At 38.3% G+C, this 26,614-nt stretch overlaps 1 protein-coding gene across 1 annotated transcript in view; it reads right to left on the bottom strand.

The window, feature by feature from the left end:
* Positions 1–26,614, bottom strand: part of LOC142596570 (3',5'-cyclic-AMP phosphodiesterase 4D-like) — a 223,626-nt gene that overhangs the window by 188,411 nt on the left and 8,601 nt on the right. The gene's annotated exons all lie outside the window — the stretch shown is intronic.

Here is a 26,614-nt window from a genome sequence, read left to right as displayed (position 1 = left end):
TCTAGCTGTTGTATTTGGTATTGAGTGGTAAATAAGTTTATCATTCCTAGGGAGCACTGCCGTCATGAGAGGCTGAAGGGAGGCAGGGAGAGAGAGAAAGGAGGAGAGGGAGAGAGATATGCTCTTTCACATAGTCTGTAACGGTTCCACAAAGGGCTTTGAAAATCACTGCAAAGACCTTGAATGAGAGTCCACAATCAATTAGAAACTAATGCAGGGTGAGCAGTGCTAGGACGTGCTCATGGCAACCTGTGTTGCTTAGCAGCCTGATAGCTGTGTTTTGTATCATATGGAGTCCTTTTGGAGCATGTGACTCAGTTTCTAGACTTAATGCGTTGTGGTATGCAATCTCAGAGGTCACAAATGTGTGGATTAGCAAGATTATGTCTGCATCTGATAGGATGGAGCACATTTTATCCAGCCAAAAGTGGAAGATGACTTTTGTTTCCCTGGTTCTTTGTGTCTCTAAAACCAAAGATCAGTTTCAGTTTTACAGCATAGTAGAAAAGGTGTGTATGAGACCTTGGCTTATAACTACTCAGGCTCGTTTGCCATACTAATGGGAACTTAAATAATGCTGCTAAAGCATTTAGGAATGAGGGAAGAACAGAGGATCTATCACGTGATTTTTAAAATATGGATAAGTGTCAGCATCATAATATGTAATGAATGCACCTAAAGTACTAATTTTGAAAACAGTGTTCGCATGAAGGACACCCACTGGTTTTCAATTATATCTAATGACAGCTGCAGAGAAAATACTCAGTACACATCAGCTGTTGATTAGACTTCAACCTGGTGCAGGTGTCACAGCAGGTACATGCTACTCCCTGCACTAGCTTGTTTCTTGCTGTTATCTACCATTGACCTGAGGTTGCAGTGTCAGCAGCTGTAATGTTTCACTGAAGTGACAGCATTCCCATGGCCTTTTTCTTTGTTAAATTAACTAATCAAATAAACATATATTGCCTATTTTGACAGAGATGCACATTGACTGGCAGAGAATGGACCTTGCTTTCATGTTTTATTTCATTGTTTTATCGTTACTTTTCACATATTCCTGGAATTGCAAGCTTTCTGCTGCACTCAGTCATTCTTATTTATTTTATTTTATATTAATCTTTCACAGTTTGAATGTAGGAAAGCAGAATTTTTTTTTCCAAAAAATTATTCAGAAAATGGTATTAAACAAATAAACTTCAAGACAGATTTTCAGAACAATTCACTGTCAGTAAATCCTAACACATACACTTCTTCCCAAATTTGATTTTTTTTATTATGCCTGAGTACTTTTTCTGTATCCTCAAATGTGCTGCTGCTACTATGTGGCATTATCAATCTCAAGCTAACAAAGCTTAATCTGTAAGACACCAAATAAGAGTTCTGCCACCAGCCTGCTGGGTGATCTTGGACAACAGAGCTCCTCTCTGCATTTCATTTTTTCTGTTCATTGGATCTCTGTGATCATTGTGAGATCTGCTCAAAAAAATATTGAAAAAAATATTGGAAAGGGCAAGATAGTATGAATACTAGAGTAAAACATCCTTTGCATCTTATATTGCCATAAGTTAATAACCATATTACCATTACTACTAGCATGAGTACTATTGTTCACTAGTAATGAATGTCTTCTGAATTCGATTTCCTGAGTATTCCAGGAGCACAAAATACTCACAATGCCAATAAAGGTTTTGGAACATTTGTGAGCTCCTCATATCCAAATATCCTAACGCTTCTATTTAATTGCCTAAATAAAACAGGTTTTTTCCTTTAAACAGCTGCAATAAAACACAAACTCCTAAACAATACACAGTCTGCATGTTTTGTTTTTCTATTGAGGCCAGGAGGGCAGATCTTTCATGCAGTTTTAGGTAAAATAAAAGATGATTGTTTGCTCCTATGCTCAATAAGACTAACTTCTGCAATGGCAGTATCATTTCAAATATATATAAGCTTGTCTGAAAGCTCTAAAGCAAAAGTTAAAAGTGGGATAGAAATAAATGAAGGTAAATGTAATTTCTTTAACAGTGGACTTAATTATTCAACTGAATAAAAGGTATTTTATTGGATTAAAGGAACATATGGTTTTTGTTTGCAGATTTGTTTTTATTTTCTTCACCCACCTTTTGTGGACATGATATGAATATTTTATTACCAGTCTTATTTCTCCCAGTCAGAAACTAAAGCAGGCTTCTATGAATGATTTCATTATCAGGTTATAAAATAGTGATTTTTTTAAAAATTTAAAAGTCTATTGGATAAAATTGTGGGTTCGTTAGCTGTGAGAGGCCCTGTGGCTTGCACCACCAGATAACTACAAGTATGTGCAAGACTTGCACATAGCTGTTGTCATAGAAATTTTATCCTGTGATAGTGTTGTGTTCACTAGATGGGTGTCAAACGTAACGAAAGGGATCCAAATATATCAGCTAGGATTTGGCTCATACTGCTCAACAAAAATGTCTTTTATGTAAATATGCATCAAGAAAAAAAATGTTCAGTGCTACAGTCAAAGAGAGAGTGTGAATACAGCACTGGTTTGCCAGAAACATATGTTGATATAAAAAAGTTCCTAAAATGCTACAGTAGTTAAGTGTCTTGTTTAGCTCTTACTGATACATTTGCTAACACTTTCAGATACAAAAGGTTATAGAAATCTAACTGAAAAAAGTGTTATTACACTGAAAATCAAATAAATTGTTTCTTTGGCTGAATCACAAGTCTTATTTGCAAGAAATGGAGCTGCTGATCACATTGCATCAAATGAACAGAGAATCAGAATGGGGAGTTGAAGACTTTCACACAAGTTTATTTTTTCTTGCTGCATACACAGAAAAAAATTTAAAACTTTAAGATACAAAATGGGATAGACTCTTTATTTTGCCTGGGCAGAAATTGCAGAAAGTCAGCTGTGGTTGCTTAATATTTACCTTTTCACTCCTGTTAAGTTTTAAGCCACAGCAAGAATATGCTGTGAATTAAAAAGTGCATGCTCAGAGACAAACCAAAAGTTACTCTCTCCCTAGCGTTCCTCAGCCTCCTTGCACTTCTGGTGGGGGCTGCTCTTTGGAAAGGAAGGAGGAGCATGAAAGTTGTTACTGAAGGCACCAGAACTGTTTTGCCACCATTTCACAGGCAGAAAGTGCCTATTTAAAGATGGAATTTTCCACCGTTGTTTTTCAGCCAGCTTTGGGCACTTTGCATGACATATGCAAAGCGAAGCTGCTTTTAGTGACAGGAGCATTTGGCACAGCATGCATCACAGAATTTTCTGTTTTCAAAGAGCTTTGCTGTAACTCCAGAGATGCCAAAGCTATGAAAGGTCAGTGCTAATTCAGCAACATTTGTGTGTGCATTTTGACAAAATATTTTATGACATTACTGGATACTGTTTATCCTTAGAGCCTTATTCAGTGTCCAGTGATGACAAACATGACATGAGATGAAAGTTCAGCCTTTTTTCCTTTTTTGGCTATTCATTGTATTTGCACATCTTCCCATCGTGTATCATCCAGGCTCTGTACTGAGATGGGGATAAAGGTGGTGAACTCTCTTGAGCAATTTATAAACATTCATGGCTGATCTTCCCTGTGCTCCTAATAGAACAAGAAGTAATAACATCACAAGCAACCTTCAGGCAATAGTGGGAATCTGTGGCAAAGACAGGAAAGGGTCTGGATCCTAGATCTCAGCAGCACTGCTTCATTGTTAACAACTGCACAGCTGCTTTACACAGTGAAAGAAACCCTCTGTGGACTTCCTTTCAAGTCCTTAAATAACTCTCTCCTACTCTCTGCAAGGTTGCTAGAAGAAAAGAAAGGGAAGATCTGTGTACAAAATATAGCTTATAGTTACATAAGGAGTAACAGCATCATAATGAATATGCATAATCACTTGTAATTAAGGCCTTATAGAAAATCTTAATGTTGGTCTTCTTTATTACTGAGAGTTTAGCAATTTAATCCTGTAGTTTTTTTTGTTTAGGTTTGGTTTTTTTAGAGAAGTCAGCAATAGTAAAAGCAGGAAGGAAATAAATTCGACCCCAAAATGAAGAATTTACTAGACTTTGTAAGAATACAAATTGCACTCCTGATATTCCCCTTATAAGTCTCTCTCCACCTTCAGCCTCTCCTATCTTGGAAACTGAGGAAGAGAGGTAGGAGCCAAATTAATTGATCTAGGGACACCTTATCTTTTAAGGCCATCTTTAAACATTACAGAGGGACAAGCAAGTTCTAGAGGATCAAATTTTGTCCCTGTCAAAGGAGCCCATTGTCCTAGTGTAATGATCTACCTACGCATCTCAATGTCCTTACTTCCCAGAAGTCCTGACCTGTATTTTCACCTGGAAGCGCAATCCCACTATCACACCGAATGGGTGCATTTCACTGAAGTTATCACAGAAGAGCTGCCCTGTAGCAACTTCCTTTGGGCAGGGTCTTATTTAGAGCAAAAGCAAGGTAATAAAGCTTTATTTACATCTCCAAGAAAAAGGTAAACTATTTATTGCTTGTGCCCCAGGACAGGAGCCCACCCCTGGAGGAAGCAGCTTGTAGCTACTGGAGAAAGGGGAGGATCAAATGGTCCCTTCACATGCAGAATGCTAATTTTTTCCTTGGATTGCTTGGGCTGAAAAACATCTCAGCTGGCAGGACCCACTGTGGACATGGAGGGTGGTAGAGAAAGGCCACAGCAGGTCTGTCTCTAGGATCGTTCAGTATAGAAGTCCAGGGTAGGGAAAGGCTTATTCCTTGTCAGACAGGATATGACAGGTAGAGTGTGCTCTTAGACCTTTTGTGCATTAAGTACTGTGTATCCTGGAGGTGTGTGTGTCTCAAATCAAAGCAGGACAGTTTAAAGTTTTGTTTTTAGATGTGATGGATTTATTCTGCATTAGTTATAGGTTATTTTAGTAGGACAGATGTCCTGGTTTCAGCTGGGATAGAGTTAATTTTCTTCCTAGTAGCAGGCATAGTGCTGTGTTTTGGATTTAGGATGAGAAGAATGTTGATAACACGCTGATGTTTTCAGTTGTTGCTGAGTACTGCTTATGCTAGTCAAGGACTTTTTCAGCTTCCCATGCTCTGCCAGGTGCACAAGAAACTGGGAGGGGCCACAGCCAGAATAGTTGATCCAAACTGGCCAAAGGGCTATTCCATACCATATGACGTCATGCTCAATATATAAACTGGGGGGGGTTGGCCGGGGAGCAGCGATTGCTGCTCGGGAACTGTCTGGGTATCGGTCGTCGGGTGGTGAGCAATTGCATTGTGCATCACTTGCTTTGTATATTATTATTTTTATTATCATTATCATTATCGTATTGTTATTATTATCATTATTATTTTACTTTATTTCAATTATTAAACTGTTCTTATCTCAACCCAGGAGTGTTTCTCACTCTTACTCCTCCGATTCTCTCCCCCATCCCATCGGGGTAGGGGGAGTGAGCGAGCGGCTGCTTAGCTGCTGGCTGGGGCTAAACCACGACAAGAGACCATTTCGGTTACTGTGGAAATCATGCCAACAGTTGTGACCCAGTTTTTCAAAAAATGTACAGAGACTCTTGAGAAAAGCATTTTGTGTGAGGAGGACACTGATTCCGTTATATCAATTTTACAGCGCTCAGTCAGGGAAGGCAGTGCAAGGAATAAATTAAGACAGAGACAAAAGTGTCTTCCTTTGGAATAGGCATTATCTGATAATAACTGAATTTTCACGGATGTTTTGTAGGTACCTAAATTCTGTCTTACTTTATACACTACATACATTCACTGAATTCAGTGAATTAAACTGTACATCTGTCCAAAGAGTTGCAATACACCAAAAAAATTTTAATTTCTTTGTGAAATTCTGATTTTAGACACACTTTACATTCATTAACTAGACTGGAAGCGTTCAAAAAATGGGTAGACGTGGCACTTTGGGACATGGTTTAGTGGGCATGGTGGTGTTGGGTTGATGATTGGAATGATGATCTTAGAGGTCCTTTCCAATCTTAATGATTCCTAGTTTTTCTTTTCATTATAAATAATCCAGCCACCAAGCCAGGAAACACGAAATTGCTACTCTACCCTTAATTGGTTTAGTGGTGGACTTGGTAATGATAGGTTAATAGTTGGACTGCATGATCTTAAAGGTCTTTTCCAACCTAAACGATTCTATGATTCTATGAATCTCTGATTTATACTGACATTTTAGAAGGAATATCATATCATGTCTCTATATCTGAAGAAAAAATCCTTTATATATGACCTAATATTTTTTTTCTGTAGAAAAGTTAACAAAAACTTTTACCTTCATTGCCTGAAAATATGTTCAGTGTGTTGTAAGCAAATCATAATAAAAGGAACATATGATCTAAATCTGAATTTTCGTGTACCATTGGAGAATTCAAACCAACTATCGACTTGTGGCTTTGGGTTTCCAGTTAAGTGATTCAGTAGGCAAGCCCTGTGATTAACTCCATTTTTAGAAGCAGTGTGGATAGATTTTCCAGTATCAAGACTGCAAGCAAAAGAAATGTGATGATTCATGAAATTTCCTTTTAGCAGCAGAACTTGGCTCTTGTTCTTGGCATAACTGGTTTTGGAAACTTTTAGAGTGTAACAAGGCTTAATACTAATATTAAAAGCCCAGAGAACAGGCTAATAGAACATGCATAGGACAAAAAATACACTGAAGTAAAAATGTTTATAAGAATTAGTCTACTCAAACATGTTAGCAAAGGAACTCTAACTATCTGTTTGAGCTTCCATCTCATGATTTTCTAGCAAGAGCCTTAGGAAATATAGCCAATCCCTCTAAAAAAACTGTTTCATGTTTTGTTATGAAGTTTCCAAGCAAGGAGTGTCCTGTGATGATTATTCCATATCTTTGGGTGTTTTGCTTTGAACAGTCTCCTGATACTCAATTCAAGGTGTACTTTTGTCACCTCATTATTCTTAATTATACCTCAGTGGTCTATGTATTTGGCATGCAAGCCTTTGTTGCACTTATTAAATCAATTTGCTTGTTCCGCTCAGCCATAATGGGATTCTTTTTATGATTGCTTTTATTCTTTCCTCAGAGAGAGGATCATCCCTCTCCCGGTGTCGTGGTTTAACCCCAGGAAGCAACTAAGCACCACATAGCTGCTCGCTTACCCCTCCCACCCCCAGTGGGATGGGGGAGAGAATCGGAACAAAAAGTAAAACCCGTTGGTTGAGATAAAGGCAGTTTAATAGGACAGCAGAGGAAGAGAAAGTAATAACAATAATAACGATAAAAGAATATACAAAATGTGATGCACAATGCAATTGCTCACCACCCGCTGACCGATACCCAGACAGTTCCCGAGCAGCGATCACTGCCCCCCGGCCAGCTCCCTGCAGCTTATATATTGAGCATGACGTCATATGGTATGGAATAGCCCTTTGGTCAGTTTGGATCAACTGTTCTGGCTGTGCCCCCTCCCAGTTTCTTGTGCCCCTGGCACAGCATGGGAAGCTGAAAAGTCCTTGACTAGCATAAGCAGTACTCAGCAACAACTAAAACATCAGTGTGTTATCAGCATTCTTCTCATCCTAAATCCAAAACACAGCACTATGCCAGCTACTAGGAAGAAAATTAACCCTATCCCAACTGAAACCAGGACACCCGGCAATTTTTATTGTCTGAGCTTGGCTCTTGCAAGTGAACTTCTTCCTACTAATAGGATGTTCAGAAATTAATACCAGATTCCAGATACTGTTACATGGATTTGATGTTTTGATGTTTCTTTGAAAGTGCAATAGTTGTCTTATTGCAGTATAATAAAAATGTAAACAAAATGCAACATAATTTCCAAGAACTGTGGCAATCTGTTCAGGCTTCTACTAGGTTAAAGTCACTTTGTATGATTTTTCTGCTCTAATAATCCTACTGGGACTAGTATCCCCATTTTTAGATAATAAAAAAAGGCCACTGACACATTAACTGTTTTCTCCAAGGCTTCTGGTGAAATCTGTGGCAGGTCAAGATCTGAATGAGGAAATCTGCAGAAAATATTGAAGAATCAGAACTATTTTTGGGTAACCTGAGGTAAAGACGACTGAAAAATAGAACCACTTAATCCAAACATGAGAAGGAATATGCAGCAAATCCAGGGGTACTCCAGAGCAACCCACCAGCCAGCTGGCCCCCAGCCACCCGTGGGCTGCCACTGCTGCAGGTGCCTGGTCAGTGCCACTGCATTTCTAGGAGTGCAGTCTCAGCAGGACTGATGGTTCTCCATTTTATTATTGTCATTATTTAATTACAGTCTATCTGTCACCATTCACTTAAATCATTCCATAATTATGTCTGTGCTTATTTTCCATAAGATACCTTTTCTCTGGGCTCTAAATATTGAAGTACCTTGAAACTCTTCAAGAAAATCTCTAGAATTTCTTGAAGAAATTCTAGAATAACACAGCTTTTCTTTCCAGGTTGAGTTTTGATCAAACTATCCCCACTTCTTTTTCTGCAGCACTACTTTCTAAGCAGTATTTGGACACTGGAATACAAAACCCACTTGCATTGAGTGTGAGTATATAACATGTATTTACTGTAATTCACATTGCTATTAATTTTCTCTTATTTTAAATATATTGGAATCAAATCTCAAAGCATTTAAAAATGTTTATCTAGCAATTTATAAAAATATGCAATCCACCCATCAAGCATACTGACTAAAATGCAGCTCCCCTAAGGTGGAATGCCTTTCTTTCAGGAAAAACTAAGATATAAAAATGAATATAAGATCATGGTTGAGAAGTAGACTGCTGCCAGAGAAGGAAAATCCAATTCACTGAAAGAGCTCAGCCTCCTGTTTCTGTGAATTCAGTTGGATGTCATTATCAGAAGTGGCCAAATTGCTTATATATTCTTTCTCAATTAGTGGTATGATGAAGCAATCATGTAGGAAAAGAAGTAGTTCCTCAGACCTGTAATATTTAAATCAGTACCCTACAGTACTGCTGAAAGCACACAGAATCCAGAAAATAGGTATAAACATTCCCCAGGCCTAACACTGCTATGCATCAGGAAGCTTCCTGAAAAACACATCCTTCTGAAGACTCATCATATATAGCCACAATGACAATAAACACTCAGCACGGTTGCAGAAGATATGGTTACATGTACCCTGTGCTTAGTTGCAGAGATCTTCAGAAAAGAGTGCCCTAGCCAGAAGTTGACAGGAAAAAGCAGTTGTGGTTACTCCTAGCTACTCTCCCATCCAAGAGAATGGAGAGCAGAAGGAGGTTCCAAAGAGCCAGGAGATGCGATCTTTATGACAAAAGAAGGTCACATCCTTCAGCATCACCCAGATCATAATTATTAAGTCTTTTGCACAACCGAGCTTAAACCAACCTGTGCTCAAAAAGTGTGTCTTCCAGAAAATGGATAAGGGCCATGGACAGAAAGGTCCAAAGAGAATAATCCTACACATAGAAGATAAGATGGTTTGTTTTACCAGTACGATGTGCACACATAGACATCTACAAGAAATCAAGGCCAGCTTCAGAGGAGAGTGGACAGGAAGCAGCTGGATAAGAAATTGCAGTTGTCTCTTTAGGTTAAGAAAGTGTCTTCCAGTGTTGCTCTAGATTCCCTATGCCAATGAAAGCTCCATGAAAAGGAGACATGATCATATTTGACAAGCAACATTTTTTTCTCACACTGCTGTAAAATTCCTCTAATTGCAATAAACAAATGGTGGCAATAAATCACGTATGAATTCTACTTCCACAAGAATTCGTGTTGGGATATGTTAGCAGCAATTATCACTTAAATCATGGCATGTATTGTTTAAAGCTTAAAAGCTCAAGGTATTAAGAGCTTCAGAGTTCTAAAATTTTTGTACTTCGCTTTTTTGAAATTGTTGCATTGAAATCCTTTCCACTTCAGTTCTTTCCATTTTGGTTCTTTACATATTAGGCGTTTGGAGTTTTTTTGTATTGTTTATTTAGTTTACCAAATTTGATAAATTTTTAGTTGCTTCCACTTCCCTAGACTTCTACTAAATGTATTAAGGTCCACTTCATGATTTGGACTCTGGAAATCCTTGCTGCAGCTTTGCCACATACAAGCAACAACCTTTAAAGGGAAACAAAAAGGTCAGGAACCTGACTTGGAAGGATGCCGAGGCTGGAATATCTTGAGTGTATGGGCTCATACTGTATTTTATTTAAGCCTTTAAATACTGATTGTAGACCTTGAGCACATGCACTGAATAAGTGGTATGTCCAGAAAGGTAATTCTTGTCACTAGTCCAAAACAAATTATAATCTACAATAATGGATCTTTTTGGGCTTATTTTTCTTGATTTTTATTATATTATTTTAATGCTATATTATATTATTATAATGCCTAATAACATTACTTGAGGGCTGCCTGACACTCCACATTATAAGACTGTGTTTTCTTTTTACCATTACTCAATTCTGTCCAGCAGTGCTGAAATTTTCCTTCTGAATTTTTTTGAGGGAAAATGGGTCAACTGTTGATGAGAAAGTGGCAGAGAAATGTATATTTTCTTATATTAAAAAAAATACCTGGAAGCTGTTTTGTAAAATATTCTAGTGGCTCATATTTTGCAGCAGAGATGTGGAATTTAGCCAAGTGTCTGCAAAATGCTTTTTTTGCTGATTCTGTGAACATCTTCATAAATTTCAAAAAGTTATAAGCTTAGGCCAACCTTAAGTCAGTCACCTCATGTATCTGCATTATTAAAAAAATATTAAGTAATACTATATTATTTAAAAAAAAAAAACACTCCTGCCTTGCTCAGGGTCTAGGAGGGCTCTGAGGAACACCTGTCAGTAGGATACTTGTCTCATTCACTGCAGAAGGTGGTTACTGAATGAGGCAAAGGACTACAGAAAGGTAAAAGGTGCTTTTATCATCAAGAACTGGAAATAATCTTTGCCCAAGCTGCAGCGCACCTGATGCTGAACTAGTCACACCAACTTTATCATATGTCACTAACTACATGTTTCTCATTCTTGGGGTATCCACTCTGAAAGGCTGTTGCTTGAGCTGTGTGGGCATCAGCACTTACAAATACAGATGAATTCAGAACATCTGAGCAGCTACTGGATGGATCAAAGGTCCATCAGATACACTACTCTGTCTCTAGTAGTGGCCAAAAGCGAATGCCAATGGAAGAGGGTAAGACCAAGCAAGTAGAGGTGATACATCCCCAGAGTATCCCAGCCCACCAAGCATTCTCTCACCTTTTCATGGGAACTATGCTTTGAATATGTGAGCCATTATATGTAGATCACAAAACCAAAGTCCTAGACACCTCATTTCGGATATTCAATTTAGGGAATACTTTCACTTTGATCTCTGTGTTTCAATTTTCCTTGTGTTAAGTAAAGATGATAATACTTCCTCATATCACATGGGTGATATAAAAATTAATTTAATCATCTCTGAGAAGCAGTAAGGTATCATAGTGATGAACACCATAGAAAAACCAATGAAAGCACTATAACTGCTTTCCCTATAGGTCTGAACAGCAGGTTGTCAATAAAGTACATGATCATATAATGAGCAGCAAAAAAAGAATAGAATACTGAATATCTCATTAATTGAGTTGCACTCATTCTGTGCACTCAGTGAAGAAAAATCAGTATGGAATCATATAGGTAAAGACTTTATCGAATTATTTATGCACAAGACTAAACCAAGGTTCCTAAGTCAATTGTAATGTTGGCATTTCCTTCTCTTGTGCTTGACTTTTCAATCGTAACAATGTGCATATGAGGTTACTGTGTATACATTCGTGCACATGTTGGAGAGATGTTTTCTCACATGGCCTAATCTCTCTAAACTCTTGCTTTTGCTGTTGTTTTTCTCTAATTTTCTTTTTCAGCCTACCATAGCACTATCAACAGCCATTACTGGTAGACCAGCAGAGATTTCAGACTTCAAATGCAGTGTTGCAGATTTGCTTTCTAATGGTTAGTATACGGATGAACAAGTGTGCGTTCCATTTTGGTTATAATGCATGTTTGATTAACCTCATCTTCTACAGACTTCAAGATCATTAGAACATCTCATTCATAGTCTCATTATGATTAACTACTGTCGTAATATAAGCATGTTCTCACTTAAACCTCTTGTGCTCCTACATTGTCTACGAAGTTTCTGTTAGTCACTGTAAGATCCCTACTGAGCACATGAATGTTGGACTCTGAAAGCAAAATCTATAAAGCTATAAATACGGTGCTTTAACTATTAACAAAATAAAGAACATATTATGAGGTGTAAAATCATTATACATATTAAGCAACTCTAATTTGGTAAAATACCTAAATGAGTAGAAGTCTACGAATTCTCAAGAACTATTCCCAAATTAACTAGAAACAAGAAAAACCAAACCACTAGCTACTACAGGCTTCACAATGCCACACACACAGCTAAGCTAAGCATGTCTCACTAAAGAAATGAGTCTTTCTCTGTGGAGGAATGCGGTAACAAAAATATCAGTTTACACTCTACTTGTAACAAGGCATTTTTTCCAGTATTAAACAAACTTGGAAGCAGATTTGATGTAGTGGGTTGAAACAGGAACTTAAAAAAATACAATTTTTATAAATGTGAGTGATCTGATAAGCCAAAGCTGTTAAAAATCACTGTATATTGCAAAACAAAATCAAACATTCTCCTCACAAAGCGATACCAAAGTGTTTTACTAAAATTTATGACTCAGTCTGCCCCATACAGAAATATGTATCTATAGAACTATCAATACATTCAAGGGCAGTTCAGGCTTTTCCATCGATTACAGAGTTATCTGTAAGCACAAGCCAATTCCAGAGAATGAACTTTGTGCTCCAGTTCTCATTAAGAATTTGGGAGGGGAACAGACTGATTGCTCACTGCTGTGCTTGTCCATCAACCATCCTCCCTGCTGGAACCGCTTCTCTGCTGCCATTCTCCATCAGGCAAAATGTGCTGCCTTTCCTCATCCTTTTGCAAGCCCTCCCTCTAACACCAAAGGACTGCATGTTTAAAGTACCAAAAGCATTGCAAAGTTTGGTCAAATCGTAACAATTCAACTACAGAGTTTCTTAGGATAAAATGATTAAAATGCCATCTGTTTACAAATAGAAAAAAACCCCAAAGTAAATCAAACACATAAGGGCATCTTTTGAATTAAGTAATTTCCAGTTTTCAGGAAAAATTGTATATGACTTATTTTACTTTGTGCAAAAAAAGCTGTTTGGCAACTTGATTCCAAAAGTCTATCTTCTTGATATCAATGTCATTACTAAAATTGGGACAGGTCATGCCATAATTGCTGGTGCCAAGGAAGTAATCATATTACTCTGGAATCATTACAGAATGTGCAATCCAACAGACCAATGAGACCTTTTCAAGCAGTTCTTTTCAGCAAAACTCAACTTACATGTCCAAAACTCAGCTAAGCCAATCACACATGGCTATATGCCCTCCCCAGCTGGTACCATTGTAGATGCACCATACATCATCGTGTCTAGCCTATGATTCTGGAGCAGAACTCATGGTCAAAGTCTTTGGCTCTCAAGGAGAAACCTTAAGCAGATGTGGGGCCCCCCAGGCAGTCGAGGGAGGGACACTGCTATTTTACTATATAAGCTATCAGGAAATCCTTTGTTTCATTCTTTTCCTTTGCAGGAATGAAGTAGGATAAGAGGATACAAAAAACAGTCCTTTCACTGGATGAGTCATCTTGAGTGAATCATTTTATCCCCCTCTGTGCTTCCATTTCCCTACCTGCATGTGGTGGGTTGACCCTGGCTGGATGCCAAGTGCCCACCAAAGCTGCTCTATCACTCCCCTTCTCAAATGGACAGGGGAGAGAAAATATAACGAAAAAACTTGTGGGTCAAGATAAGGACAGGGAGATCACTCACCAATTACTGTCACAGGCAAAACAGACTCGACTTGGGGAAAATCAGTTTAATTTATTGCCAATCAAAACTGAGCAGGGTAATGAGAAATAAAACCAAATCTTAAAACACCTTCCCCCCACCCCTCCCATCTTCCCAGGCTCAACTTCACTCCCGATTTTCCTCTACCTCCTCCCTCTGAGCAGCGCAGGGGGACGGGGAATGGGGGTTGCGGTCAGTTCATCACATCATCTCTGCTGCTCCTTCCTCCTGAGGGGAGGACTCCTCACACTCTTCTCCTGCTCCGACGTGGGGTCCCTCCCACAGGAGACAGTCTTCCACAAACTTCTCCAACGTGGGTCCTTCCCATGGGCTACAGTTCTTCACGAACTGCTCCAGCGTGGGTCCCCCACAGGGTCACAAGTCCTGCCAGCAAACCTGCTCCAGCGTGGGCTCCTCTCTCTCCATGGGGCCACAGGTCCTGCCAGGAGCCTGCTCCAGCATGGGCTTCCCACGGGGTCACAGCCTCCTTCGGGCACATCCACCTGCTCTGGCATGGGGTCCTCCATGGGCTGCAGGTGGATATCTGCTCCACCGTTAACCTCCATGGGCTGCAGGGGGACAGCCTGCCTCACCATGGTCTTCACCATAGGCTGCAGGGGAATCCCTGTTCTGGCACCTGGAGCACCTCCTCCCCCTCCTTCTTCACTGACCTTGGTATCTGCAGAGTCACCTCTCTCTCACATATTCTCACTCCTCACTCCAGCTGCACTTTGTGTCCCTGTTGGGTTTTTTTTCCCCCCTTCTTAAATATGTTATCACAGAGGTGCTACCACTCTCGCTGATTGGCTTGGCCTTGGCCAGTGGCAGGTCCATTTTGGAGCTGGCTGGCATTGGCTCTGTCGGACATAGGGGAAGCTTCTAGCAGCTTCTCACAGAAGCCACCCCTGTAGCCCCCCCACTACCAAAACCTTGCCACGCAAACCCAATACACTGCAAAATGGGTACTTTGTAACATGCTAAGATATCTGGTCATAATAAAAAAAAATTTTGTAAGGTCTAAAGTTGGTATTAATGGGAGTAGTAGTAAGAACAGTAGAAATATCAGAAATGGTGCTTTTTAAGAACCTGTCAAAAGTGGATTTGGTTGGGAAAGAGCGAAATTTAGAATTTTACTGTTTTTCTCATAGGAGACATGCGAAGGAATAGGAAGAACAGAAGGGAAGAAAGACTTGCTTATTTACTTGTTTTGGTACTTTTACTTTCCAAGACCTTCTCATCATTAAAAAGGGAGTGCATGAAGACATTAGACCTGGTATTTCCGTAACATTTGGAAGCAAATGGAGGTAATAATGGCAAAAAAACCCCAAACCCAAACAAGAAAAAAAACTACAGAGAAAGAAAACCTCACAAAAAATTATTATAAGAAATTTTATGAAAAAAAGTCATAGAAAAGAAAAAAGAAAATCTTTTTCGCTTCAAGCCACAATTTGGTTAGATTTTTCTTTTTTTAAATATGGCTTTTGTTTTCTGTCCAATCTATGCTGTACTTCTATAAGATGCAGAAAATCATTATGAACTCTCCTTTCATGCAAAACAAGAGAATTTTGGGGTTTTTTTTCAGAACAAAAAAGAGGACTATAGAATTTAAAAAAAAAAAAACCAAAAACCCAAGAATAATTATTGCAGCAGATTAAACATTACTGAGGTCTAATGGAGAAAAACTTGACAGTGGCCAAATCTGTGCTTGGCATACCCTGCTATACAGCCCTGCCAGGACAGCACGTGGGCAAGTGTCTCCTCCTGGGAATCTGGTAATTGTGCCTTAAGAAAGCTTCAACAGTACACAATTTCCTGTACTATTCTTTTTTCCCCCTCTCCAGCCATGGCTTTCTGCTGACAAACCAGAACCTGCCCATCCATGAGAAAGACATGGTATTAAAAAGGATAGGCAATTAAGCAGGCATGTATACTTTTTTCTTCTTTGAAATTTTTCTGTGTGTTAAAAGTTAAGGCAATAAAGACAGACACTCATTTGTATCTGACCTCTCTAATGTGTGAATGAAGTAGCATAACTGAAATACCAATACAATTTTTGCCAATAAACTTAGGTGTCAACATATGAGTGCAACTTAGAAACAGTAAACATAAATTTGCAGAATATTCATGGCTTTGTACAATTTCAAGAGGTTACTACAAGGATGCCTGAGACATAAAGCATTTGATTAAAACAAAAAAATAACCTCAAGGAGTATTTAATAAAGAGAAGAAAGGAGGGGAAATCTCTGCTTATACTTCAAATATTGAAGTTCATACAATTCCTTGACACCTGAGAAAGTGAAATAACCAATAGGAATATCTGCGTATTTTTAATCTTCATGAACTATTATGTTACACAGTAATGTTTGTGATTGTGTCTATGTTCCATGCTTTATGGAAATCTGGGTTTAATTTATTTTCCAAGCAGCTGCAATAAAGAATATTGCACAAGAGCTGACTCTGTAAATCTAAATTTCAGGAAATGGGGCCTTTTCTTTTGCTTCAATTAATACAATGTCTGAGGCTACTTTAACATTAAAAGAACTAGGAGATAAGTTTGAAACCAGACACTGGTCCTGAGCCGCACAGAGATAGTACAGCAATATCAAAGAGGTTCAGAAGGCTGCTCTCAGAATCGTTATTCACCAGGATTACTACGATAAAATCCATAACGTGATAGAGAACATTCACACACTTAGAGAGGAAAAGCAGCACTCAAATGTGGACTGGACTGGACATTTGTGTGGAGGAGGGAGAAGAAATACAACAAAGGATCCTTATCCTGCAAATTCATCCTTTTTAGCACATAAATATCTCTAGCAAACAAAATTCTATTTACCAATAATTTTCATGAAAGACTGAAGAAAATGGATGTGCTCATGTGCAAAAGTACATTCCAAGAGCTTATAGCCCTTAGATTTTCTTCTCCAGTTAAAACAACTGCATTGGACTTTTAATTAATATTATTATTTTATTATTATTGTATTTCAATAGTCTCTTCCAAGGAGTTTTGAAATGGAAAATAACTTTTTCTTCATTTTGTCATTCTGGATTTCTAAATGCCAATGAATATTTAAATTAAAATAAAATCTTATTTTGAAGTAAAACCCCAAGTATTACCATGAGCAATATCTGAAACAAAAATTGGAGAAGGCAGAGAGAGCAGCTGGCCTATCTTGATAAAAGAGTGTCATGTTTTAACCCTAGCCAGCAACTAAGCACCATGCAGCCGCTCGCTCACTCCCCCTGCCCCGGTGGGATGGGGAAGAGAATCAGAAGAGTAAGAGTGAGAAAACTCCTGGGTTGAGATAAGAACAGTTTAATAATGGAAATAAAATAAAGTAAAATAGTAATAATAATAACAACAATATAATAATAACAGTAATAATAATATACAAAGTAAGTGATGCACAATACAATTGCTCACCACCCGCCAACTGGTGCCCAGCCAGTCCCCGAGCAGCGATTGCTGCCCCCCGACCAACTCCCCGCAGCTTATATACTGAGCATGATGTCATATGGTATGGAATAGCCCTTTGGTCAGTTTGGATCAACTGTCCTGGCTGTGCCCCCTCCCAGTTTCTTGTGCCCCTGGCAGAGCATGGGAAGCTGAAAAGTCCTTGACTAGCATAAACAGTACTTAGCAACAACTGAACCATCAGTGTGTTATCAACATTCTTCTCATCCTAAATCCAAAACACAGCACTATGCCAGCTACTAGGAAGAAAATTAACTCTATTCCAGCCGAAACCAGGACAAAGAGTTACAGTGTTTTGCTTTCAGTTACAAGGAATTATACTGTACTTCTATTTTTAGTACCAGCAACCAATAAGAAAATAACTACTGGTTAGGAAATTAATCAATTTTAGGTGATTAAACAAAATTTTCTGAAGAGCTACTAGAAACTGAAAAACTCATTCTTCCCACCTGTCTAAAACCATAGCATAAACACAAAGTTATATTTTACTGTTGAAATGAATAATTCTGAGAAAGTGGCAAATGCACAATATCAGTAGCAAAGTCATAAGGTCATCTTACTGACACAGGGGAGAATGCATTTATGAGGTGGAAAAGCTGCTTGGACAAGATTAAAAGCTGTAATGGCTTTAAAAAATGTAATTTCCTAGTTATTAATTTCCAGCCTTTTCCAAGAATGGAAATTTCAGGAAGAAAAATACATTGCTTCACATCTGTGAATGCCTTGCTTGCCAAAAATGCAAATGCAATCACTATCTATGAATCAAAGATGGCACTGCTGATAAACATGAGTAAGGACTTCATGGAAATGTAGACCTCTAGAGCTGAAAGTCAGATTCATTTGGAAGGGCTATCTGTGCATGTGCATAACAGTGAGCAGATAAACTGGTTGGTGACAAGAGGAACATAGTTGTAAGAGATAAAATAATTTTAATAGGCAACTGTAGCATTTGAGTTGCCACAAATGCTAAGATTTTATGAAGGCTGGCACCACCACTACTGCCAGGGGTTCAAAGAATGTTTCCTAACATTTTTCCAGCTCAAATCTCTGGCCCTTAAAGAATGGAAAATATATGTCAACAATTAAATCAGTAATCACGGTGTTACTAAGCATAAAACCAGTTCCTACACCAGTATCTACTGAGTCACTTTATACATTTTCTCAAATGTCCTTGACCCTACGTGGCACTGAACCTAAACAGTCGTTGCAGTCATACTGAAACCTAGGCAAGCATGGGTCTTTATGGAATTCAGAGCAGACGGCACTGAGGTGACTATCACGGGACAAGAGGCACATTAAAACAAAGACCAAACCAGACATTGGCTTAGCCAGCATTTCCAAGAGGATACTTCAAAAAATAGACTTCTGCAGACTAGGCTGGAAAGGGCACAGCTTCAGTATCACTGAGCCAGCCAGCACCATTTTCAGGCTCATTAAAAGAAGGGCATCTGAACAGTTTGCTTCAGAACTAACACAGAATAGGTTGAACTTTCAGAAAGTAGTGCCTACCACTGATAATCAGCAAGGTTTGAAACAGGGATCCCATTGGCTTTGACCCAAGTGTTCTCTTACCATGCCCTCAAAAAATGTTCTAACTTCTTTTAAAAGATCCTTTATGCTGTGTATATTTTCATTTGAATGTTGTAAATTTTTATTTGTCTGTGTGTATCACTCCTTGGTTCTTGTCAGATTTCCTCCATATATGGGTGCAAATGAAAGATTAATATCGCAGGGATTTCCTGGTAAAAGCCAGTGGTAACAGCCTGGTAAACAGCTTTACTGTCCTCAGGTTCTAAATCACTGATTTCTGTCTCTTGTGAAGCTTATCAGTATGTTTTGAACTTCTAGCAACTTAAGGCAGACAACAGTATCAAATCAGGACTTAAACATAATAAAGAGAGGGAGAAGGTAACAATCTAGTCAGCTCTTTGGACACTGACTGTTTTCCAGAGCTAGTAGAGTAGCTACCGAAATGGGCACTGAGCAATGAGCAGTAATACTGAAACTTTGTTTTTCAGGATACTTACAGTGCAGGTTTTGGTGTGTCATGTGCTACTGAGGTGAAAATACTAAATTTCAAATTTTAAACATCTGTTTGCTAAAGCACAAGGAAAGAACTGAAAATTATGAAAGGTGATGTAAAAGTAGATTTACAATACTGAATAATCTGTGGACAAAACAGCCAAAATGCTCACTATGCAAGATGTAAACCAAAGAGCACCCAGAGTGACTTAAGCAGAATGTTTTTTTCCTTGCCACAGAAAAGGCACACGTCTACTATTTCATTATCTGATTCATACAGAGGTTTATATTGTAGAATAAAGACAGAAAAGAAGTCAGGGAAACATCATTGCTTTCCAGTCTGAAAAGCAACAAATCACAGTAGTTCCTGACACACACCCAATTCCTCTTTTCATCCCTGTTTTGTAGAAAGAACACAATCAGTTCTGGTTTGACTTTTTCAGAATCTCTGAAAAAATAAATTGTGAAACAGTGGATATTAAAGGGTAAATAAATGCAAAGAAATTTAGAGAAGAAAGGAAGAAGAACCAGAATATGGGCCAGGAAAGAAAAGAAATCCAAACCCAATTGTCTGCTGCTGTAAATAAGAATTTATTTAATTTATGTTATAGAGTTTCTTCCATTTAAACTGACAGAAGATTTGTTCCCAAGTAAACAAGAAGCCAGGAATGGCCTAGGCAGAGTCTATATGAAACAGCAGCCTGTATTGCATGAATTATTTGACATCCAGGTGGCTGAATGATTGGCAAGAGATAGTAAGAAAAGTAGGAAATTAAAGTATTATTTCAACTTCAGAATTCAGTACTGTTTTAAGACTAAAGTAATGTAAAACTGAAGGAGACATAAAGAAAACCTCAAACTCATTTGGAAGCATTAGCAACATCTCCCTAAATGTCCCTTTCAGCCTAGCTGCCTAGCTACAAACTGCTTTCAAGCTGTACTTTACACAAGCAAGCTCAAGTGCAGCAGCAGTCCTTTGTACATTTTTAATTGCTTTCACATCACTGAATATGCTTAGAAGAAAACTTGTGTTACAATGGAAGTGAGTGGAAAAATGGGACTTGGTTCTCCAGCACCAGCAAGGGATCCCTTCAGGGCCTTAGTTCCATTTCTAGTCCGAAAGAACATATGGTGGTTTTTTCCCTTTCCATTACTGACCTTAGGGTAAATCTGTGTGTTTGGTAGCCAAAAAAATACATAAGAACAGCAACAAGGGACTAATATGGCTTCTACTACTGAAAAATGTCTGCTGATGAGTATAACCAGAGCATCTACCATCAGATGTACTGATGTTACTGTTCTTTTGTGACCTGACATTTTAATTTGTCATAAATTTTCATTTGTCATAAATGAACACGTTCCATTTTACCATTATTGAGTCTGTCAGAGCTAGCTTAAATAGTTGTCTTACACTCTTACTGCAAGTGCAGGCTTGCTAACTTTCAAATGTTCATCTTTAATTCATCAGATTTCTGTCTACAAAATGGGGCTATACCTGCCGACAAATTTTTATGCAGTTTCAGACATAACAGACTAAAAATGATGAAAAACTGTACAAAGGAATTGGATGAGATCTATCTAGCATTTGTGAAATGACATTTCAATGTATCAGACGTCCTTCCTCTGTATTTCCTTTTTCCTATGTATGTTGCAACCCCAGCAGATAAAGACCTTATCATACCATCTTTATGCAAAACACGAAAAGTAAATATACACATGAATCAAGAATAAGAAGTAAATACACAAAACAAAAAGATGGGTTTTGTTTTCTAAAAAGTTGCCAACACCACTTGGCAAAACTTGAAAAAAGGTTTGTTTATAAATCATGTGGGGAAGATTTACAGAACAGATTTGAACAGATGTCTGAACGTAGAAGCCAGGTTCCCCAGCAGTCCCTGGGGAGATGGCTCAGAGGAAACCTGGGAGCACCTGCACATATTAGGATGTCACTCCCGATTTTCTGAACAGCACTCTAGACCTATGCCATTTTCTCCATCAACTATACAAGCATGAGTTTAAATTCGTGTGTCTCACAAGCAGTTTAAATCTATCTCCCATGTTGTGGATATATTTTATACCTAGCAGGAGGGTTGTCCAAGCCCATGGGCTGAGGAGTGATTGCACCTTGCCAATGGGAGCATGACTTCTATACCTGTTGGGGTTAATGTTGCCTGGGACCAAACCATGTAGTCCATCCTAGCTCCAGTGGAGGAGTGAAACTCATGGAAGATATTACTATCCCCTACTTTGGTCAGGGCTCTGTTTCTTACAGTCCTTGCCCACATGGAGATTTTAGTATACAGCCTGTGTATCTGAATATAAGACAAAAATGTTTCTTAAATTTTCTCTTGTGTATTCAACAAAATGTAAGTATCCTGTAATTATGGGATTGTCTTTAAAATGGTGAGATTTTAAAAACAAATAACAGATCTTTCTTTCACCTTTTATTTTTTGAACCTTTGAATTCAAATTTACAACCTTTTCTGTCATTAAATCTTATATTTTTAAATGTGAGAATTTCACATGACTATAAGACTTGGGTTCATATAAAAATGTCTGTAAATATGCCAAGCAGAAAATAATAGAAGCAGGTACGTTTTTATGAATGAAAAAGACTTGACTGAAACAAAAGTTATGATGGGAAAAAGAAAAGAGTATTTACACATAAAATTTAATTCAGACACACCTTAGGATGGCTTGAGATAATAGCAGTAAGACTACAAAATGTTAAGAAAAAGGGAGATGCACTTCATTTCATCATATACACTATAAGGCATACAGACTTTATCACACTGTGGCTTCTCACATTAAATATGAAGAAACATAACTTGTGAGGGATAAATGAAATTTTTAGCACACCTCGCACTTGGAAAATACAGAGATACAAAAGAGGAAACTGCAAGTTATAGTATATAACATATATGATATGTTATATGTAGATATATACACATCCACAAAAGTACACTGGTCCAAGTTTACAGGCATCATACATCTAAAGTGTAAACAAACTAAAATGATTAAGCTGTTTACAATATAACTGGATTTGTGATACAGCAATAAGGGTGTCAAACAGTGTAGGAGAAGTTGAACAAGGAAGGATGAAAGCTGCAATAACACTATGCAATAGCTCAGTTTTAGGTGTATAAATACCTATTTTATATATGGAAGTTTTGAAGGCAAAAACTGAAACCAAGTGGTTTTTTTTTCATGAAATGAAGTTAACTATGAAAATAACTGTTTTGTTGCAGCCTCGCAAAGGCAAATTTTCATGACATTCAAATGAGGAAAGCTATTTCAAACTCAGTTGGAAAGGAAGATTGAAATGCAAATATGAAGGAAAGAAAAAGTGAAAAAGGAAAAAGGGGGGGTACATAAAAGTAAACCCTAGCTACAGTTGGACCCCAGATAATAAGGCAAATGTATTGGGGTATGCCAAGAGGAAAATAGGTGTTGGCTAAGTCAAAGAAACATCACATGTCAAATGAAAGCACTGCACACAAGCTTCAAATCACTAAATATGGAAATTTATGAGACAATAAAGATGATTATGAATATAAAGCTCTAAGAAGGAAGATGATCTTATGTAACTGATCTCACATAGGGGACGCTTCAGGGCAGCAGCAGTCAAGGAGCTTTTGTAGCAATTGGCTGTTTTTTCTCTATATATACCTCTTGGAAAGAATTTCCTAAAAGTGCTTGCTGGAATCTGCCCTGATGTTTGTGATGCTGGCAGCAGCTATGACATGTAGCATGACACCATGCATAGTTAATCATTGGGGTTAAGAAAGCAACATAGCCACATCACTGTGGTGGAGGGCTAACTGGCCTTGGTACAGCATCATCCAGGGCACCACAGCTGGCACCAACATGCAAGTTTTGGCCATGTGTTGTCTTGCACTCTATGTATGTATCATCTATGTCCTTCTTTCTTTGAAACTTGTTATGGCTACTCAAAGGAAAATATAGCCTGATTCCTAATGAATCAGATTTGTATACCTTTTTTTTTTCTTATAACTTCTTTTTCAGTTGCAAGAGAATTATCGAGCTATTTGTTTGTAGGGTCTTATATAATTACACATGGGAATTTCTTCACAACGATGATAATTGAACAATATAATTTCACCAAAACTGAAACTTTTCACAAAAAAAAAAAAAAAATTACAATTAAAAGAAATTTAAGGATAAATTTCAAAATTGTCAAAACATTTTTTTCATAAAAATAAACCCTTTTTTTCTAGCTTGACATGATTTTGTATGCAAATAGTTTATTTGAATAACAATTTTAAATGATCAAATTGAAATAAAGCATAATGAAACTACTGAAATGAAAATTTTCAACTGATCTGTGCTGAATTTATTTTGAGATCTCTGATAAATAAAAAGACAGTTCTGAAGCAATGTTCTTCCCTTTTTTTAATGCTTAACTCTTTCATAGAAGGGGTAAAATCTTTCTTAAATATCTATAGAGAAAAGTATTTTTGACTCAGTGCTTGAGGTTTTGAGTGTATTGGTATTAGTGTTAAATAGCACCATCAGGTGCTGTTATAAAACGAGCAAATGAAATGACGAAGAAACAAATTTAAGTCATCAGTTTCTGTGCTGCTTGAATCCTCAAAACAGAGGTCAGATGAGCAAAATCAGTTTCTGCCATTTAGCTTCTAAAGCTGTGCACTCTTTCTTTTTATATATAACAGGTTTGAAAATGTTTCATAATTTTTGATGAAAGAAAAAATATTTAAAAGATCATATCACACTATAGCCATGTCTTATACCTACTTAAATCATACATGCACACATCTTCACAGCATCACCAACCTCAACACATAAAGGAGTGCAGAAATCTACCTACATTATATGTTTTTTAATATGACTGAAGAAACATACTCTAGTGCATATTAGTCTGAATTAAAATCCACCAGAGCTGAAATCTGATGGGAATCACAGTGAAGAGGTTGAGTCATTTGTGCTGCCATCAGAATGATGACATCACAGCTTAGCGACTTCATGTATGTGAACTGACCACACTTTGAGCACAAGGTTCTTTTAGTATTACTTTCAGCCTAAAGTAGTTGGTTTATTCTTGCTGCTGTGTTCCAACACATTATATTCCGTACTGGACTTCCTTTGTTAAAATTTGTATAAATCCAAATACTTTCCTTATATTATAAAATAATGCTACAGCTACTAAATATTAAACTATGTATTCATCATAAGCTAAGTTAGTTGCATTAGAAGGAATTAATCTGGTTAAATGTGCACACTGCAGGTGCCCATATACAAGTTAGATTCCATTTACATGTATTATTTATATTCAGCAGAGGTTTTGTTGATAAAATCAGTGACATCAAGAGCACATCTCCTCTTGAGGCAAACATCTAAAATAGGTGATGTAAGTCATATCCTGAAAGCAAGTATTTCTCTCCACTGAGAGCATGAGGTTACTAGTTCAGGTATGGCAGACATCTATCTTTAGGTGAGCTGAATCCTGTCTGTTATGCCTTACACTGTAATTGTGCTTCTCAGGAAATTGTGTTGGAAGAAACGTGCCCCTCATCTTGGAAAAAAATGCAACCAACTAGTTCAGCCATGGTGTAATGGAAAGGAATAAAAGAGAGGGGACTTCTATCAAGGCATCTCAATATTGATCCAGATTTGGGCTACCTCCTATCCTCAGTTGAGCCAACTGTAAATGGGCTTATGGTCATTCAGGCTGAGCTGTCAAGTGAGCTGCCCATGAAGCTTGCTGCCCTCTCCCTTATGTAATGCTAGGAATAGACACTGAAGTGCCTCATCCCCACTGGCCTCATGGTCCAGTTATATTTGAACAGAGCTTTGTCCGTGACCTGATAATCTACATATGTGTACAGGGAGAAGGTGTGAGAATGAACTGTGCTGTAAAGACAAGATTGTATCTTCAGGAAAACTGAGTAGATTGTTTGTACACTAAAGTGAGTGGCAGAGAACTATATCATGCACTTGCATGCAGTGGGGAAAGAATATTACATATGTTTTTCTGGATGTAGCTTGAAAGAAGATGTCTCTGAGGAAGCGCCCTTTCTTTGCTGGAGTCAAACTTTGCCATTTGTTGTTCTGTTTGGCATGGTATGCAATATTTTTGTTTGTTTAAAAATCATTTATTATTTCAGGACAGCAGTTCTTATCACATTCATGTTTAAATAATTGGATTTTATGTTGGCAAGTCTAATACTTCTGTTCTAAAAAAAATGCAGAGATGAGACCATGCCAAAAGATTGTACTGGCAAGAAAAAACAGTAAAACAGTTTTCTAAAATCACTGAATAAGCTTGAAGTGGCAGTCAAAAAAGCTAACAGCATACTGGGCATCATCAGCAAAGGTACTGAGAAAAAAAGCAAACATAATTTTACCACTGTTTAAAAACCTTGGTGTGTGTGTGTCTTGAAGTAATGTGTGCAGTCTGGTCTCTATATGTCAAGGACGCAGTGGAGTTGTAGAGAGTAATAAGGTCTCCCCTCAGCCTCCTCTTCTCCAGACTAAACAACCCCAGTTCCCTCAGCCGCTCCTCATAAGGCCTGTGCTCCAGACCCTTCACCAGCTTCGTTGCCCTTCTCTGGACACGCTCCAGCACCTCAATGTCTTTCTTGTATTGAGGGGCCTAAAACTGGACACAGTATTCCAGGTGCGGCCTCACCAGCGCCGAGTACAGGGGGGACAATCAGTTCCTTAGTCCTGCTGGCCACACTATTCCTGATACAAGCCAGGATGCTGTTGGCCTTCTTGGCCACCTGGGCACACTGCTGGCTCACGTTCAGCCGGCTGTCAACCAGCACCAAGCCAGGCAGCTTTCCAGCCACTCTTCCCCAAGCCTGTAGCGTTGCATGGGGTTGTTGTGACCCAAGTGCAGGACCTGGCACTTGGCCTTGTTGAACCTCGTACAGTTGGCCTCGGCCCATCGATCCAGCCTGTCCAGATCCCTCTGCAGGGCCATCCTACCCTCAAGCAGATTGACACTCTCACCCACTTTGGTGTCATCTGCAAACTTACTGAGGGTGCACTCAATCCCCTCATCCAGATCATTGATAAAGATATTAAACAAGACTGGCCCCAAAACAGAACCCTGGGGAACACCGCTCGTGACCATTCACCACCAGTTTAAAGCGCAGTTAAGAAAGTAAGATTTCTTACATAGCCAGAAAGGTTGTCAGAAAGCTGT

Source organism: Pelecanus crispus, chromosome W, assembly GCF_030463565.1.
Source record: "Pelecanus crispus isolate bPelCri1 chromosome W, bPelCri1.pri, whole genome shotgun sequence".
In the NCBI taxonomy this organism is placed as follows: Eukaryota; Metazoa; Chordata; class Aves; order Pelecaniformes; family Pelecanidae; genus Pelecanus; species Pelecanus crispus.
The sequence above is the reverse complement of the archived record's forward strand: the minus strand, read 5'-3'. Positions and strand labels throughout refer to the sequence as shown.